The sequence below is a fragment of the Drosophila montana genome, unplaced genomic scaffold (genome assembly GCF_035044405.1).
Source record: "Drosophila montana isolate Dmon_TW-CO22-7 unplaced genomic scaffold, ASM3504440v1 contig_1761_1, whole genome shotgun sequence".
In the NCBI taxonomy this organism is placed as follows: Eukaryota; Metazoa; Arthropoda; class Insecta; order Diptera; family Drosophilidae; genus Drosophila; species Drosophila montana.
Window position 1 is genome coordinate 389189 of NW_026996690.1, and position 20105 is coordinate 409293.

General features: G+C 41.0%; 1 protein-coding gene across 4 annotated transcripts in view; it reads left to right on the forward strand.

Moving 5' to 3' along the window:
- Antp (Antennapedia) overlaps positions 1-20105 on the forward strand; it is a 129030-nt gene that overhangs the window by 73825 nt on the left and 35100 nt on the right. Inside the window, exon 1 of one of the 4 annotated variants that reach the window (XM_064700412.1) lies at positions 4072-4302. The exons of 2 other annotated variants lie outside the window; for them this stretch is intronic. The gene's annotated coding sequence lies outside the window, so the exon portion shown is untranslated. Of the gene's footprint in view, positions 1-4071; positions 4303-14674; positions 14826-20105 lie in introns of those variants that run through there. One more of the 4 variants, XM_064700411.1, reaches the window with a different exon arrangement.

The window sequence follows — 20105 nt, forward strand, 5'->3', positions numbered from 1 at the left end:
GGCATTCACCCACTTACAGCTCTCGGAGTCGCCTTCAATCAATAAGCGTTTACGCCAAGTAACTGTAATTGGTGTGTGCCTATCGCGAATCTATCGATAATTTAGCCACAATTTGCGCCTTGCTGTTATCGCCGCAAATTTGAATGGCGCACAGGCACCCCCTCAAGGTACCCCACTTCGTTGTCGGGTCGATAAGCCAATTTAGTTGCATGGCCAACGATCAAAACTGACCGGTCCACGTTCACGTCCATGTAATCCCCTCCTGCCCTCCTCCCCTCACACAGCTGCAGAGCGACAGGCAACGGCAACTTCAAATTGCAATGCCGGTGGTGCTGCCAAACGAGAAAACAACTCGAAAGGCAACGCATTCACTATGGGACAGCTATTGTGAAAAGCTTGGCAAAACATTTCAATAGCTTATTTGATTATTTAAATTAGTTCAACCTATGAATTTTTAAAATACTTCAAATTTTTCAGATAATACTTTGGAATTTGCGTTAGCATATCTGGCTAGGGTATCAATATTGTAATTCACAATAGACTGTGGTATTTACCTTTAAGATTGAAAGTTTTTAGCTGGATATCTAATTAATTAGCTTTTTTTAGCTAACTATAATACAAATTATTCGTTTAAACTTTGTAAGTTTTTGTAAATATAAATAAGATAATAAATACAGTGAAAACTCTCTTAAGTGGAAAGCGACCGTTGGGTATTTGATGTCCGCTCAAGAGGAGTGTTCGCCTAAGAGAAGGGGAATGGGTTTGCGGGATTTAGAATGAGTTGAGAGGAAATGTACGCACAGGAGGGGTGTCCGCACCTTACAGGAGTGTCCGCTATGAGAGTTTTTACTGTAGCTTATACATTTTAAAAGTCAGTTTTAAGGAAATCAATTTTTTACAATCTTTTTGTGCTCAAATTTTGAGAATATTTTAACAAATCTGGAGATTGTGCGAACCTTTGAAATTTTTGGAAAAAATGTTGTTATTGAGATTGATAGATTTATTCTATTAGAGAAGAATAGAGACGTATAAATAGGAACTGTCGTGCGTGAAGAATTCAGTATTAACGTTTAAAACGCAAAAAAAAACAAGTTCAAGCTTTCGTTGCAAATTTACGCCATTTGCCCCACAGTGCTTGCTCGCCATTAGATGGATGCATGACGCATGATGGAGACTGGCTAAAGCCTGGGCCAGACACCAACACACATATGAAAAGAAGCACGCAGCGCATTTGACTGACATCCACTGCGAATGAGTTAGTGAGCTATATGTGCGTGTGCTGTGTGTGTATGTGTGTGTGGATATGGTAATGTGTTCGAGTGTGAGTATCTAACTTGGAGCACTTCGGACAGGTTGAGACACACGCGTAAAAACTACACAAATTGACGGGGCAGCCGCCTCGACTGGAGGCTTAGCGGGGGCGCTGCACACCAGAGAGCCGAAGCTGGAGCGGGAATCGAAGTTGGAGTTGGAGTTAGAGCTGGAGCTGGAGTTAGAGCTGTAGGCCGCTAATCGCTTCAACTGCAGCCCAGGGCGGCCAGTCAGACGAGCGACTGAGCAAAACTGACCAACTGCACAGATCATAGACGGCAGATAGCAGGGCAAGCTGTGGCCAGGAGCAGGAGACGCCGATGCAGGGGCAAATGTACATGTCCATCCGGCGGTGCGGACTGGCTGGCCGGTCGGCCACGTTCGGCCAATTCCAGGCAATTCTGCAGTCAAAGCGTTCGTATTTTGATTGATTTTAAATGATTATGGTTGACATTGATTTATGTGCGCCTCATGCATATATTGGGCCACAAGATGGCGATGGCGCGAGCTCCAGAGACGCAGACGTGGCAGAAACAGTTGTTGTTGTTGGTGTTGGTGTTGGGGCCAGCAGGCGACTTGCAGCGCATGTGAAAGGTGGCCGAGGCCGGTTCAACTGATTCGCACGCACTCTGGACAGACCGAACCGGACCAGCCCGGACGGGACAGGAGAGGACAACAACGATTCCGTTTTGGCTTAGAGCAGCCTTAGAATGGGTCTCCTCCAGTTGAAGCTGAAACGGGAGACTATTCAAAGCACGTTCCTGACCTAATATAAGTAAAAACGCCCACCAAATTACCACAAGCTGCGAACTTTTTTCCTTCATGTTTGTGCCTTGATTATGGGTTTCAGATGGCACAGAAATGTGTGTGTGTGTGTGTGAGTGTGTGTGTCGGTCATCTTGCTGCAGACGGTCAGCTTTCTTCCCTTTCATATTGTTTTTTTTTTTCGTATTATTTTTTTTTAGCATTTTTGGCAATCTTTTTGGGCCTGTGCCACCTTATTGGCATTGGCAGCTTTTCGCCCTCGTTTCAGTTTGCCTTTTGGATTTGATTTTAATGAATCGATTTGAACTGTGCGCTCATAAGTTCCGGGAAGCGGCCAAATTGGATTACCATGTTGAGTCTCGCGTTGAGGGACTGAGATTGGGAATTGGGTCTGAGCATGCAATTCATAAAGGCTGAACCGGAACTCATTGACGAACGTAATATTCGAAACATTTGGACTTTATGCGGGCGCAGAGGCAAATAAATAATCACATGTTTATAGAGAACAAAGGGTTGAAGTACTTCGAATCGAATAGAAAATGGGCACAGTTTATATTTCATATTATATTGGAATGCATTCTTTCAATTCATAGAAATATCACTTGAAGCCCTTGCCTAACTCTCCTAACCCTTTTTCAACATGACTCACGCAGCCGTTCCTGCCAAACTTCAGGTTTGGCCGACGTCAAGTAGTCCGATCAAATATGAAAGCGAAAATTGCAAACCTTGGACAATTGAGTCTGCGAATTGCGTCATTTCATGTCAGATTCGTGTCACAATCAAATCCAATCGCAGCGAATTCAATCTCGAAAAACTGTAACAACTTCATTCGCAATGAGAACGGCAGATAAATTTGACTTGAAGGTGCGTGGCTTACAAGAAAATGTCATAAACAGCGTACTAAACCGGTCCGCCAGCTAACAATGAGCAAAAAAACAAACAAAAGACGAGCAAAAAGCCGACAACAACGCAACAGGTTACCAAACAATCATCCCAAGACCCAGGCCAAAGACATAGCCACAGCCAGAGTCAGAGTCCGAGTCGCACTTGGACTTAGAGAGGGGGTGCATCTAGCTGTGGTATATATATCATAAATACGCATAACTCGTGCGCAAAAACGTCAGACGAATAAGGCAAAAAATGCCACGCAACAATGCGCGGGCCAAAGCCGAAAGCCAAAAGCTGCATTAAATTCATTAGCCAGCCCCGGACACAGTCCGAGTCGGAGTCCAAGACTCTGTGGAGGAGCTGTCCCACTGTCCACAGCGAGTACTCGACTCGCACTCACATTCGAAGTCGCAGTCGCATTCGCACTCGTCGCAACGAATGAGCGACAGACGCTTGCACGACAATGATGTCAGGCGCACGAACATACATCAGCCTGAGTCTGGGCGGGCGGGGAGAGGTTCTGCTAGGGGATTGCCGGGTGCGCTGCACAACAATGGGTAACTTGGGAGCAATTGCGCGGCGGTGGCGGCATGGAATTTGGATCAGCGATTGAGTTATAAACCAGGCCTGGGCCCAGCGGCACACAGCCGCTGTCCAATCTTGGTTACTCGGACATGGGACATTGTTGTAAGCGCCCCAGATCGGATCACAGCCGCTGCACCAATTCCAGCTCCAATTCCAATAGCAATTCCACCTGATGAAGATGTCGAGATCAATGATCGCGGCGAGTTCATAAATTTGTTTTATGAAGTGCGAGCGACATTTGTAACGAATGCGCGATGTGTGCCCGATTACAGGGGCACGTTTTCATTTTGTATTCGTGCTTGTATTCATTGTATTTATTGTGTTCAGATCAGTTTTATGATGCCAATGAACGACATAACTGAGTGCTCTCCGATCAAGCACGGGCAGGCTCTTAGAATATGCATATATAATCTATATATGCAAATTAATTAACATATCAAATCTTTGAATTTTAGTTTTGGATGTCAAATCAAATTTTCCCGTAAGATCTAGGAAGCTGAAAAATTTGAATCTTAGTTTTGGATGGCAAATCAAATTTTCCCGTAAGATCTAGGGAGCTGAAAAATAATATGTAGTTCCGTTATGGGGTATTCCACGCGCAAGTGTGGAAAAATAGCGAAAAACTTGTGTATGAATCCATCCATTTACCCTCAAACTCATTTTCAAAGATCTTTGTTCGAATTTATTTGAGGGATTTTTCACACTTTCCGGGAAATACCTTCCTCCTTGGTGAAAATCGGGATCACAGATTTGGTGAGTGAAGTTTCGCGTTGAAATTCATATCGAAGCCTTTTTACACACTTTTCGCGGGATCCAAGCATCCTCGCAGGAAAATGGTGATCAACATTTTTTTTAGCGAAGTTATAAGTTTCGTCCGATTTCCGTCAAACCAAACAAAAGCCCAACATAAGAATGAAATGAATACGTGTTTTGGCGATTTTCGATTTTCCACCCGCAACTGTGGAAGTTTTGGCTGAAAAGTGTCACATGCAACTTTTTTGTTAACCATTCGATCGACTTCAAAATCATTTTCAAAGATCTCTTTGAAAATTTGTTAGGTACGTTTTTCTCGAATGGAAACTGCATTTTTCCGCATTAAGGTTTATCTTTCGGCTTCAAGATTCTCCCAAAAGACTAAAATGGATGCAAAATGTTAATTCCAACTTAAGGTTCTATATTCGATGGACCTTAAACATATTTTTAAATAGACGGGCAGTTCGAAATATTAGGGAATGATTTAAAACCGAAAACACAAATTTTGCCACAGGCAAGGCCGGGGAATACCTGCTAAATATTATTTACAACTTTTTGTTCCCCACGACAAAATGTATTTGATTGGGAACAAAAACCGTTCGTTCTTCAGCTCTCATTCTACATAGTTTCCTTCTAAGAGTCGGCAGCTCTCACAATTATTTTTCAAAAACCGTCATCCATTTAATTCGTTTTGTTCTGACATCTTCAGCATAAATATGTGAATATACAACATGCATCATACGAGCGGCAACTTTGTCAGCAACAGATTTTCAATTGCTGCACACAATTCATTAGAAATAAACAAAAATAGATGAAAATCTGCAAAAAACATTGCAAATAAACTGAAAAGTCAACAAAAATGTTGCCATTAACTTTTCGCCAGAAATCGAAACTGTTTGCAAACATTTCTCTGCACTTTGCTATTGTTTGCTCGCATTTTATGTTTTTCTTTTTTTTTTTCGGCGAGACGGCGACGTTGTCCCCGCTCCACATTCTCCTTCCCAGTTTTGGTCCTCAGTCCTGGCAACGGATGCGTCCCACGCTGCCGGCGTCGCATCGCCCTCCGAGTGAAAATAATCGAATTACTTTCAACAGAATAATTTCTAATTGAAAAATATTGTAACTCATGTATGGGCGAAGGACCGAGCGGCCAAAAAGGACGAGCTACAGACAAATCCTAAGCACCGCCCCCGCAGACCCTTACAAAAGTTGCTTGCAGACTTTCGGCTTTTTGGACTCAATTCAAGGGGGGCAGACGCATTTGTATGCCGGCGACATTGTTGTCATCTCGCTAAATGTCTTGGGTGGACGCCTCAGGCACCGTTTCGGCTACATTTTCGGGCTGATTTCGGGCCTTTCATTTCAAATTATGTTTTGCCTTAAGTACGACGAGCAATCAGTGAATTTAGCACTAATGATCGAGTTGGCAATGGCGGAAATTTAATTCAATTTTCCCGGGCCACGTGTGCGTGTAACGAATTTTTAAGTGCATTTCACTTGTTCACATGAATTCCCCTCAAGGGAGTGCTCAATTTGCAAACCATTTCTAATCAAAGTTTCTCTCTCTTTCGTTCTAGGTATGATACAATAAATAACATAGTATAAAAGTATGCCAAGTGAGTGCTAAGTTATTGTTTATTCATTCTAGATTATTCATATATTATATATTTCATTATGTTATACAATTTTGTATGACTAGTTAATCTCTTTTAGATTACTATACTAATAGATAGCAGTAAATAGTAGCTGAAACATACCTTCGTCTATTTACTTTAAATATAAGCAGTTCTACATTTTCTTTATCAATTAATCCTATGTTATACCCCAGGCCTTAGCTTAACATTAGCTGCTGGTTTTCAAATGGTTTCCTTTGTCTTATCTTTTGCCATCTTAGTAAGACGCACTATTACACCGTATAGCTGTCTTCGAGCATATTCTTAGTCCAAAGAAAACGTCATTAGGCAGTGCATAAACATATATATTTAACTGGTCCCAGTGGCTCTCAGGCGTAACCAATTAAACTTTTGTAATACCAACCCAAAAAAAGGCCTACAAATTATTCATGAATAATTTTCGAAAATTTTCGGCATTCGCGCTTTCTCTCTCTCTCATTCTCTACGTCTCTCGCTCTCTAGCAAATTGTGTTTCAACACATTTCGCTGATCCAAACGAATAAACAAAAGAATTACCTACAAAACGGAAAAACTTTAATACACTCGTCGTATTTTCCATTTCCATTTCGATTGCCGCTGCGTGCGCTTTCGACTTGAGTGCGTCGCGAGGCAACAATTAACATTTTCCATTTTCCGGTTGCCAGGTTTTTTGTTGTAGCTCGTTTTTGTCGTCGTCTTTCTCTCTCTCTCTCTCTCTCCCTCTCTGTTGGCACCTTTGTCTGCTGGCAGACACCGCACGCAGGATATTTATGAATATTAATCAAAGTGCATGTCGCGGAAATGAAGGTAAACTTTGCCCCATTTGCATGACAGAATCCCCCAGCAACTACAACCCCCGTCTAAAATCGAAAAACCCAACCACCCACCCACTTCCAGCAGGTACAACTTCTGCGCTGTCGCCGCAGCCATTTTGTAGTTGCCCATTTTGAAAGCAATCAATCCGAGCGCCCTACCCCGGCCGGAATGCGCGCCATTCAAAAAATCTCTCGCGCTGCGAGTGACAGTTCGTCAGTTGGTTCGCCTAGCTCCGGGCATGATTTTAGACACTCGCCGCGCCGCCATAATGACAGCAACAGCAGCAGTCCGTCATCCGTCAATGTCCGGGGTTGGTTTTTTCTGTTCTCGACACACGCACAGAAAGTGTCCAAAAATCTCCCAAAGACAGCTCAAAGCAACTCTGCGCTTGTAGATGTATCTGTATCTGCATCTGCATATGTTTCTGTAAATGTATCTGTCCAGCGTGTGTTGTACGCTCAACAATTTTTTTCGGCTGCTCATCTTTCACCCTCCAATCGCTCGTAGAGCACATTGGAAAAAACCAACCGGAACACGTTTCTAAAATTGAAATTCTTTTTTCGCAGCGAACAACTACAACAACTGCAACTACCAGCAACTGGCAACTGGCAACGTGTAAGTGTAATCATGCCATGTACAGTTTTTGTATCCGTTCGCTGTGTTCGCTTAGATTGGAACATGTGCGTTGCCAACACCAAGGCACAGGACAATGCCTTGTTCGGTCGTTGTCTGTCGCCTGTTCTTGTCCAGATCCCCTTTGCCCAGCTCGAGCCGAGCCTAGCTGCGTGTCCTTTTTTTTCCTTCTTGTTGTTAGTCCTTGGGCGCACAAAATGTCGAAATTGATATTCGTTGCAAAGAAAACATTTCAATTTTCACTTGATGTTCGACTTGTTCCACTCGTTGGCTAGCGGGGGCGTGCAGCTCGGGCCCAGCCAGGATCAGTTTGTCGGACATTTCTTTTGAAAATTGCGGTGTGACAAATGAGTTCCCTAAATGTTGACAGGTGTTATTTATAATACTCGATAATTATAACATTATAGAAAATGCTTACACTTGGCTAATGAACAGAAAATAAATTAAACAAACTGGGTAAAACTGATCTGGGATTGGGAAATCAGTCTGCAAATGTTCTTATATACACTACTTACATTTATTATACTTCAAACAAAATTAATTTCAACAAATTGTTTAGTCAAAATTGTATAAAAACTTTAAAAATAAAATAAAAATATATACAAATTTGCCTTGTCTAAATAATTATGCATATAAAGAACAACATTTATTTGATTTAAAAAAATGATAATTAACCAATAAATCAATTTTGGAGAAAGTCTTAAATGATTTCAGAGTGACTAAAAAGGCTAAGTGAATCATTGCTAATCAACTTGGCTGTTGATAATCATCAAGAATATATGTTATTTATGGTGTCGGAGACGACTCCTTCTATACGATACATATTTCATGAGAAAATTAAAATACCCTCTACCAAGGGTATAAAAAAAGTATCACTAGGATCTAGTAATACAAGCTCCAATTTGATTTTTGTTACAAATTAAAAATCAACATTTTAATGAAATTTTAACTCCGAATGTGTTCAACTTTTTTTATAATTCAGTCAAAAATTTAAAATTGTTGTTAAGATAAAATATTAGCTTTTCAGCTGATAATGATAGTTCCCATTTTATCCATTTAGTGACTTTTGCTAGAAATGCTATTGATCAAACTGTCCATACATGGTTGCTAGCAGCAGAGTTCGAACCGGTGCTTTTACTTTTTGAAATTTGTAGTTGTTTCTGAGCAGAGAACTACTGTTTAAAAATAATTTAATAGTGCCCTAAACAAACCAAAAAGAAGAAGAGAATATCCCTAGAGTGAGTTGTTGCAACGTTTACAAATTCTCATCCCAATGGACCGTGCGTCAATTCAGTTGGAATCTTGTTGAAAGCCATCATTCATCTCCCACTCGAATGGAGTTCAATGTTTTGCTCACAACAATTCTATTAGCGTTAATTAATATTCAGTCACTCGCTGGCGGCGGCCACCGCAACAACAACAGCAGCAGCAGGAGCAGAAGCAGGAGCAACAACGATTGGTTGAGTGAACCACAAAACGGCGACCACGTTGCGCGCAGCGTCCCAGGAGTCGGAACACATGACATTCCCATGGCCGGTGGCAACTCTTTGGCAACACACACCCACACAGCGTCCGGCCCAGCCCCAAGCTGACAGGGCGCGGGGGTAAGCTGATGCCTGTCTGTGGCGCGTTTTGTGCCTGCTGCGGGCACAGGCTGCCTGCCGCCCGCTGCCTGCTGCCTGCCGCCTGCCGCCCGCTGCCTGCTGCCTGCCGCCTGCTGCCCGCCGCCTGCTGCTTTGGCCATTGCCTGTTGTCGTTGCTGGTGATGATTACAATGATGGCCGTTGGTTTCCTTTTGCCTTTGCTTATTTTCGGCTGTTGTTGTGAGCTTTTGTTTTGTGTGTTGCTGCCGCCTGAGTTTGGATCTGGATGTGGATGTGGATGCGGCTTTGCCTGACTGCTGCCAGGCGAGGCCTTTTCGCTTGTTGGTTGATAATTTTTTTGTTGTTGTTCTTTCTCTTCTTTTTTTTTTTTTTAGGTTCGGCTCGGGCTTTTGTTTCGTCATGTGTGCATTTCATTTCATTTGATTTCCTATGGCGGCGGCAGCAGCGACTGCGACGGCGACAGCGACTGCGACGGCGACAGCGACGCAGTGCGCCCATGTTTGTTCTTTTGACAGGCAGTCAACCCGTCGTCATTTCATTTGTTCAGCAGCGCGCACTCAGCCATGTTCGCCCTGCTACCCACCACCGCCGCACCCGTTAGCTGAGCTCCCTTCGCCCCGACTGAGCCAGAGGCTGAGGCTGCGGCTGAGGCAGCGGCAGAGGCAGAGGCAGAGCAAAACGCCGTTTCCTTTCCCTTTTCAGTTTCATTTCCCGTGTGCCTGCCAGCCAGCCAGCCTGTCAGTCTAACCAACAGTACGAGCAAGCGGGCAAGGGGGTGAGTGAGAGGGTGAGAGAGATGGTGAGGGTGAGGGAGAGGGAGAGGGAGGAAAGGAGGCAGGCAGGGTGTAGAGCAGAGTGCGGCGTCCGCTGGCCCGCTGTCCGGCCATTTTGATTTATGTGCGTTTCATTTCGTCGTTCAATACTCATATGCGGAATGTGGAATGTGTGCGGATATGGGAGTTTGGAATATCTTTCGCCCCTTCAACCCGACCCTGCCCCGCATGCCAAGTGCGAGCTGCGAGCTGTGAGCTGCGAGTGCGCCCATTAGCTGTGCATGGGAGGTTCTAATTTCGAGTCTAGTGGCTGCTGCCAGGACATGCGCCACGTTACGATTTCTGATTTTCGTCTTTGTCAGCTTTGTGCTCGGACAGCGGACGGCGGACAGGGGACAACTGAGAGCGGACAACGAGACCGGGCACAGGGGACTCTTGAGGGCGGTTGCACTGCCCTCGTTTCGGATTTTTCGGGTGCGTAAGTTGAAATTTCAATTCAACGGATTTGCCGGGAATTGTTTTTGATACGTTCCTCTATGTTGGCCATTGTCTTTTTCGTGATTTTCAACGATGGGGTGGGGAGCCCGCTGCCGATGACGCCCCGCGTCACTGTCAGCCAGGAGCAGCAGCAGGAGCAGGCGCTGCCGGAAAAGTGTGCAGGGCGACTGTGCAGGGGATGTGAGTGCAATCAAGAGAATTGCCTCGCCTAATGGATGTTAAATGTGCTCGAAACAGATGCCCAAATAAATTAAATTAACAGTAGCCGAATCACATTAAATGGAAGAACTCAAAGTTGATAACAATTTCTATTTCGCAATGCCTTAAGTGATTTTAAAGTTTGTTTTTAGCGGGGGTCAGGTCGAATTCAGTGGTAAAGATTGGAAGGATTGCAAGGGAATTGCTTTCTTCTAGTCGGTCAGTTGCGAATCTTTGGGAACTCCAGTTACCAGTTTTGGTATATGAATATCCATTTGATAATAACATAGAGGCATACATATAAAACTGAATGTATATATAATTAGAAGAAATACATCATGGGTAAGAAATACAAGAGGGACCTTAAGGAACTTCAATCACAGTCATATTTACAAAATTAAACTATATATTTATATTAAATCTTTTATTTAACATAACCAATACTATTTTTAAATATGTCGTGATCTTTTTTAAATTATTTGTTTAAATATTCTTATTTTGATTTAACATAAAATTAATACTTTTATTATTTTTTGTATGATGTTCCTTATCTCGCTTATGTTTATTGTAAATACAACATATTTTTTCAAATATTTTCATATTAACAAAAATTGTTATTTTTATCGTTTACTCTTCGCGCGCAGCTGCTGTTAATCTTAGGCTAGAATTAAACTTGAAAATGGTCTCAATCAATTTTAGATGCCATAACGCCAACTACAAAAACAACAACAACAAGAACACCGGCAGCTGAAATTAATACAACAACAACTGTTGCTCGGGCGGCGTGGCAAATGCATTAAATAAAGTTATCAACGTCTGCTGCGCTGGGCCTTTTTTTAGGTTTCATTATTTTCTTGGTACGCATAGTCAAATAAAAAGCAGAATTTTAAATTTATGGCTTCACGCAATTAGCGCTTAAATGTATGCAAAGGGATATTGAAATCAGAAATTTTTAAAACAACAGCAACAACAACAACCTCAGCTGGGTAAAGTCGCCCCAGGACCTGAATCAGAAGCAGGACCTTAGCATAATGAAGCCATTCACGTGGCCTGCTCGCAGTCGCCGCCGGCGGCGTTGACCGACCGAGCAGCAACAACAACAGCAACATCGTCGACGACACTCTCGATGACTTCCACGTTTCCACGCTTTTCACTTTCAATTGTAGCTCAACTTTTTACTATTTCATGAGGCGCTATCTCTCTCCCTCTCTCTGTCTGTGCGTCTCTTTTCAGCTCGCTCTTAACAATTGCGCCGCCAAAAGCAATAAATCTTATTGTAAAAAAAAAAACAACAAAAAATTTCGTGTTTGTTGCGTGCGCTTTTGGCGACGTCAGCAGCGCCGTTGACGTTGACGTCGGCGCTGGCGACGGCGACGGCGTCGGCATATTTGTATTTCATATGCATGGCGGTAATTTTTGTGATTATGTTGCTGTTGTTGTTGTTGTTGCTGCTCACAACTGAATTTCAAGTTCAGCCAGTTTCCCACAAAACAAAAAAAAAACAGTTGAAAGGGTTTTCGGCTAAACAAACAACAAGCAGCCAGCGCAGAGCTGGCCCGCCTTCCCTGCCCAACCCCCCTTGGATAGCAGAAGAGTTGAATATTTGTAGAATTATTTTATATTCATGACAGCAATTATCGGCACCAAATCAAAAGGCGCCACGCATTGTCGCTGCCACAATTTTGCATTTTTCTATTATTTATTTATGATTTCCATTTCCATTTCAATTTCAATTTCGAGTTTTGTAAACGCTTATCGATTGCATTCCCAATAAGCTGGCTATCATTTGTATTTATTAGCTTTTAATTTGCCTCTATGTGCAGCTAATTTATGCAGTTTTTTTTTTAATTTTCATTTGCTGTCAGATACTTTAACTGCAATTATTTCGTTATTTCTTCATTTGCTCTTCAGCAACATGCAGCCAACAAGTTTGCAGCGCGCGCGCAACATGCTGACAACATGTTGGCAACATGCCTGATACCAAATGTTGCGAAGCTACAATGCTAGCCATGGCATATATAAACACATTTTAGCTTGGCTAATACAAGTCGGAAATTTACTGCATTTAAAATGCGTGTAAATAAAAATCTTGGGGGAGTTGTTGATGGAGGAAATAAATGATGTTGGTTTATTAAATACTTAAGACTCAACAGTTAAGGAATATGAATGTATTTATGCTATTATTATATGTGCTCATCTACACAATGTATATTTAACTCTTCCAGACTAAGAAAGTATTATTATATTTTATTAAGTTTTATAAGGCGTATCTTTTTAAAATGTTAATAATTACGATATCATATACAGGATGTATTCGTATCAAATTGACTTAGATACGAATAGATCATAAAAACGTTTATTTATGAATATATTTTGTGCTTTGAGAAACTTACATTTTATTTTCTAAAACACGGATAAATTATATAAGCCTTCTTCAAGCATACACGATCATCCCAATTTATATTTGCCTTCTTTCTATATTCTGTAGTTCTATATATACTTCTTGCTTGCTTAAATTCCCTTCTCAAAACTCTCTCACACACTCGCACACTCCATTTACTGGCGATTGCCAATTCGTTTCTATGCATATGCCCGGCACTGTGCTTTGAGTTCCGTTGCCCAAAAACAATGCCGCCATTTATCATATTGTGTTGCCGGCTCGCTCATTCGCCAGTTCGATGTCGGTCGGTCGTGGGAACGGGGCAACATGCTTTGCGCGCAACATGTTGCTAAATGTTGCCGTGTATCCGTAAGTTTGTTTGTGAATCCGAAAGATACATGTTTACGAGCGTTTACGGTTAGTTGTGAATGAATGAACGTGCCAAATAGACGTGTTGCCGCCGCCGCTCGGGTACTCGTTCTCGCGAACTTCATTCCAAACTGACGTAAAAATCTCACGAATTGAGAAGAACACCAGAATAATTAATTACGTGCTTGTATTTGTGCATTTTAAGGAAGTTTACGAATTCGGTTTTGTATTTTCGATTTTAACAGCCAAAGTGACATCTTGGACTAACAAACATTTGTGCCACATTTTGGCGCAAAATGACAGAAGGCAACGCGTGGAGCCGCATGAGTAATAAGTGTGCGCGAAAATGACATGGAAAATACGTAGAAAATCGTATGTGGACTGACAAAGCAGCCGCCAGAAACCCAAATATAATTGAATTTAATTGATTTCTCACAATACTCGCAATTGTTAATTGCGCCCAACTCTGCCTTATCAGCCAGAGCAGCAGCCTGAACTGAACACTCGTTTCTGCGGGGGCTGAGATGTCATCGGCACTTGGGCAGACACCGGGACATCGACATCAACTTCATCAGCAGCATCGAATCCAAATCTCTGCCAATTTTCGGCGCTGGCTCAGCAAAGCACGCCGAACCCAAGAGTCAGACCCAGACGAAGACCAAGCCCGAACCTGAGCCCTGAATGCGGCTGATAAGCGGCGTATGCTGATAAGCAGGCAGAGCCGTAGTTCCAGAGACGCAGACCCAGTATTCGACGACTCTCCGAATTGATTTTGACCGTGCATAATATACAATATATTTGTTGTTTATGGGTAGAAAACGCAAGTCGACCCGTCAACATCGAAATTATTTGCGTTTGCGTCTTCTCGTCCTTTCGTTTATCGTTCTGATTGCCATCGTTGTGGCGCGAGTTTTGTTCATTTTGCTTTTGTATCGTTTGCAAAATTTCAAGAAATTCAAAAAGTTCATCTCCCAATTCGGCAGTAACAATACACCATCAACGACAACAACAAGAGCAACAACCAATACGAGATCGAAAAACTCAATAACAAAACATTCGCTACGTTTTATTTGGTGATTTTATGTGTACATATGTTGGTGTATGTGTGTGCGTGTATATACAAACATAAATTGTGCTTAGTTGTATAAATATAAGTTCACAAACAACAAGATATTGTGATTCTCAATTTTGTAAATAACACATTATATAAAGCAAAAATAAATTCAACGCAACGGAATCATTTAAATTAAGTGTAAATTTAACAAAACGTCGACGTTTTTAAAAAGAAATTGTGATATTAAATATATATATATATATATTATAAATAAAAACATACGCGAGTTTTAAGCAAACAACAACAAAAACACACGTCGATTTGTACATATAAGTAAAGCGTTTAATAAAATAACAACAACAATAAATATCATCAATATTTAAGCACTAAAACTAGGCTGAGCAGAGTACACAAGAATATATATAAATATATATATATACACTTATATATTTTGGGCACCGAGTTTTACACAATCAAGACAACAAGCAAACAACATAAAGACAAGAATTATATCGTAAAAGACACGAAAACAATCACCAAACTAAGGTAAATAAAGAAAACTATAAATTTTTGGTAAAAGAAATAAGTAAGGAATATATAAAATTTAGTCACATTAGAATATCTTATTGAAAATAAATAACATATATTTTAAAAGCTAAAAACTTTCATGGATGGCATATTGTAATTTTGTTCTTATGAACTAGATATTTTAGAACATTTTATAACTTCTTATTAAAAAAGTAGTCGAATGTTGCCAGTCTACCAATTTTTGAAATTTTTAATTTTTGAATTTTTTGTTGTGGTATTGAGCACAGATTATCCATTTATTGACATGCTTCCTAAGCTAAAATATACTTCAAAGAATTTGAAATTTGAAATTAACAAATTATAATTCTTTATAAATTATAATTTAAACAACTGTTATGGCATTATACATATTTTGCGTAATATTGAGTAGAGACTTCCCATTAGCTAAAATATAAAGGACTCTGAATACTTTGAGTTTTCATATAATTGAATATATTTAACCAATTAAAATTATATTATAAATTATAGGAAATGGTTATTGGATTCCTGACGAAGCTTAGTAATTGTTTATTCTTGGGCCATTTATTTATAACTTGTTCTCACAAGTAGCTTATCTAAATTTTCTCATAGCTCGTCGCTTCTCACACTAAACAAAGTAGCTTGCAAATCGAGAAATATTTTCCAACATCATCAAATTGAATTTGCATAAACGCGTGTCGATAATTCAAAATAAACACCCACTGGGGGCGCACACCACCAATCTGCCCCTGCACCCCTTGAGCAAAGAGTTTTTGCCTCATAATTGATGTCGAAACGAGAAATGACAGCGAGACGAAGTGAAGTGAACCGGCTGACGATATTCATGGCTAGTTGCAATTTAATTAGATCATTAAAACAGTTCATAAATCTTTTCGAAGTTGCCAGCAGTTGCCAGACTGGGAGATCACAAAGCGACAGACAGACTGAGAGGTAGACAGACTGGGCAGACAGTGGGACAGACGAACACGTTTTACAAAACAAATTAGCTGTAATCGCAAATCGCAAATCGCAAATCGCGAATCGCAAAACGCGAATCGCGAATCGTAAATTGCGGGTTAAACACTTGCCCGGTTCAATAATCAAACAAGTTGTTCTAAGTAAATGCCAGCAAATGACACAAATGAATAGAACGAACGAGTAGGCAATAGCACATGCGGCTAGCCGAAGGGGACGAACGGAAAGAGACAAACAGTGTGAGAGAAAGCGCAAAAGAGAGAGCGCAGCACTTCACAAGCATATGAAATAATTAGCGCATGCAGATCAAAACGTTTTAAATGTTGAACAGATAAGCGAGAGATGTCCGCAAATACAAATACACAGTACCTCCCCAGCTCCCCCTCTCCACCTCTCCCCCACCCCCTTCATCGTCCGCGTAACCAAAACGCACTCACACAATGTTTACTCTGTTGCTGTTGTAAATGCCATAAATCATTTCTCGCTCATATTTTGTGCATATTTTTAAGTTTCTTTCTGCTGTTGAATCTATTGAGTGCCATTGCACATCTGTGAGTGTGTGTGTGTGTGTGCGATTGTCTCTCTCTCTCTCTCGCTCTCTCTCTCTCTCTCTCTGTTTGTGTGCTTGTGTGTGCATAGTAATAATGATGTGCCACGACATGGCGTCAAGTATTTATGCAACAATAACAATTACATTAAACGCCAACTGCATAGCGAATAAACTTGGAAATAATATGAATTTATTTGTTTAACATTGCAAATTAATTTTCAATAATTGTCTAAAGATTTTCATATTCAGAATTATTCAGACAGCTTGTCGCTGATTATCTTTATAATCTGACATTTTAGTTTGTAATATTTAACTTTTTTCTCTTTTAATTGAGATAGTACTATGGAAAATGTTGTAATATAATAATAACGATAATTAATTAATTCCAACTAGATAAAACTTATTGCAAAATGAGTAAAAATATGTGTACCTTGTGCTGCGCTTGTAAAGCTTAAATATATATTATATAGCTCCAAAGTCCAGGATCCTTCAGGTCCCTGGATCAAAGGACCTCTTCTTTTGCCTCTAAGCAAAATAACCTTTTTATTAAAGTTTTGCTCATATACCTTTTTTTTCTACCAATCTTTTGATCAAGCAGTTGAAATTTAAATTGCGCATTGCACATATTTAATATAATATATAATATTTATTGACGTATTCTAGTTTTTCCACAACCATTTTTAACATTTATTTAACTTAACCGCAAAGTTTCACAAATTTTCTAATAATAGTCCATTAATAGATTAATTGTACAGATATTCAACTGTTTTGGTTTAAATCTTTTATATATAGTATATATGCCACATATTCTTTGTAGATCTGATTATCTTGAATCTATCCGAAATGGAAACATTGCATATTAATTTTCACAGCTCTATCATTTTTCGCACACTATTTGAACTTTCATTGAGAAAAACATTGTGCCCACTGCCGATATTTGTGTTTATATAGTATACCATATATAAAAAGCAAGCGGCAAACATTTCAGAATACAGAAGCTCACCCAAGGCTGGACGGCAACAACAAAACTGCCAACTGTTTGGCAAAACTAAACCAGGCTCACAACCTCCAGACATGTGGTCAGAGGAGGGAGGGGGGCGAATAGCCTCTGCAGCCCCTGGGCGAACAGACCAGTGGACAGGCGACCCAGTCAGGCAGCCTCTTTTGTTGCTGTCATAGCTGTTGTTGTTGTTGTTGTTGCCAGTTGTTGTTGCTGCCGCTTGTTGTCTATCGGTTTCATAAGTTCTATGAATAAATTTCCATAAATGTGTTTATTTTTTGCCGCCACTGTTTGGCCGCACTCGCAGCTGGTACAGAGCTCTAAGCGCTGAGGTAAAACTCACGCATACACTCATAAGTACTCATATTGATACTCATACCCGTAACTGTGCACTCAGTTGTCCGACGGATGCAACTGCGCGGACCGTGCAAAATCCAATGCAGAAAACAATTTTCAATATAAGCATCAAGTGACTAAAATTGTTGCTGTTGTTGTTGCTCTTGTTGTTGTTGCTGTTGCGCGTGTGTTGGAAGCGACAGTTTGACTGACATTTTTCTAGCATATCGTTTACATATATTCGTTAGATTTTCCAGCATCGCCGGCGAGTCGCAGGTTGTTGTTGTTGTTGTTGTTGTTGTTGTTGTCGCTGTAGCTGCCGTTGCTTGTTGCTTGCGTTGTTCAACATGCTGTTATATTGAATAACAGACGCACCTCGGCCCAAGCTGCGCTCCTGAACTGAACTGGAGCCAGACACAAGTGCAGCCTGTCTGGCAGTCAAGTGCACTCCTAGGCTCCAGTATCTGTGTGCCTGTGTGTGTCTGTGTGTGTTTGTGTCTGTGTGTGTTTGTGGGTGTCCTGACACCTCGTGTGACTCCTGTCACTGGCAGTTTGTCGCAGTGTGCCTGTGTCTTATTAAAAATTAATTTGCCACAGTCCGTAGACGTCCATAGACAACAGTGTGCCCAGCTGCATGTGCAGGCAACACTCACACACACACACACACACACACATCACACTAATTGCTTTATAATGAAGCTGTCACTGTCACCTGTCGCCGATAATCTCTAACAAAATATGCCGCACACACAACAACTGTGTGCATCACACGCTGATGATGGCACAGTTTCTCTTGTTGTTGTTATTGTTTTTGTGATTGCAATTGGCCAAGTTTAGTTCTCGCAATCAAATTATGTGTCTTATTGCCCATTTGCGCTCTCACATTTGCATAAGGCAACGATCACGACGGCAGATAAAGCCAACGGAGCAACATCCATGAATCCAAGTATCTATTAATATGGCTACATGCGAGCGATTCCTATTCCGATTCCGATCAATCCCATCCATTAATTTGAATATGTTTGGAACTGGCAATAGAAATGTCACAGCGCTTAATCAAAGCAGCTTGGGAAGATTTGGCTGCAGAGATTTTGCTGCTTATTTTTATTATTTTTTTTTTTTGGCCAACTAGTTCCCAGTGTGGCAATGGATTGGCGAAGACTCGAACTGTGTCACTTGGTGTTTAGATTTCGCAAAAAAAAAGTTTAAATAAATAAATGCGGAAAAAAAATGTGAACAACTTTTGTGGACTCATTAATTTGAGACTGATTAACCCAATGCTGGCACAATAGATTTGTCAAACTGACTGCGAGTGTGTTTCTTTTTTTTGCATATTATCTGGCTTAGCTTTCGCAAGATCTACAAGTGAAATAGATGTCTCAGTCGGTAAACCTTATAAATTGATGCCAGCGAACTGAACATAAAACTAATTATCAACAGAATCGGACATAAGACTCAATAATATCACGCTGTTAAGATATATTGTTATGGCCAATTCGTTCTATTTCATACCAAATTTGTCTGGTATGAAATCTGAGAGTAAGCTTCGGGTGATATCATAAATAAAAGAAAGTTATTGCAGATTTTTAATGAATGTATTTTGATTTTCTTGCTTTTAACTCATCTTTTGCTCATAAACCGAAACCCTTTTCCACTTTAAGGGTAAATAAGATTGAATCAGTTCCGAATTTGTGGATGCCATATATTTATTTATTGAAAATAATAAAAATATTTTCCAAGGGGAATTATTTAATTAATATTATTTTAATTTCACGATTCACTCTGCTACGATAAATATTGTCATTTATTCTTACAATATTCTGCAACCAATATCCCCTATTTTCTGGCCCATTTCTGGTCTCTTCCTAAGCTGTCGAAATGTAAAAACACTTGAATTATTAGTTGGCAAGTCTTTAGGACACTTGGTTAGCTGCAAGTCCAGCTGGTAAAATGGAGCCTGTTGCCTGTTGCCTGTTGTTTGGTTTTTGGGTCAGCAGCAACTGTCGCTGTTGTCGCGGTTGTTGCTGTTGTTGCATTTGTTGTTGCCGCTGGTGTTGCCATTACCATTAATGTGGTCGCTATTGTTGGCTACGGTCTCTTAAGATGCACATGGCCACTGGCCACAGGCGGGCAAGGGTAAGCAAACAAGAATGGGAAAGGGAAAGGGCAAAGGAAGAGGGTTCGGGTTCAGGTTCGGGTTGGCGTGGGGGTTGGGGGAAGCTGGAACAATGCAAAGGGCCAACAATAGCCAGGAAAGAAGCCACGTTAATGATGACACGCGCTGCTGCCGCATTGCGCCCAACTAGACCAGGCCAAAACGGTGCATCAAGAAGGCTAAAGATCCCCACGCCAACAAATTAACATACAAGCACAAGGCGAACGGCAACTTGCAACTGGCAACTGGCAACTGGCAACTTGC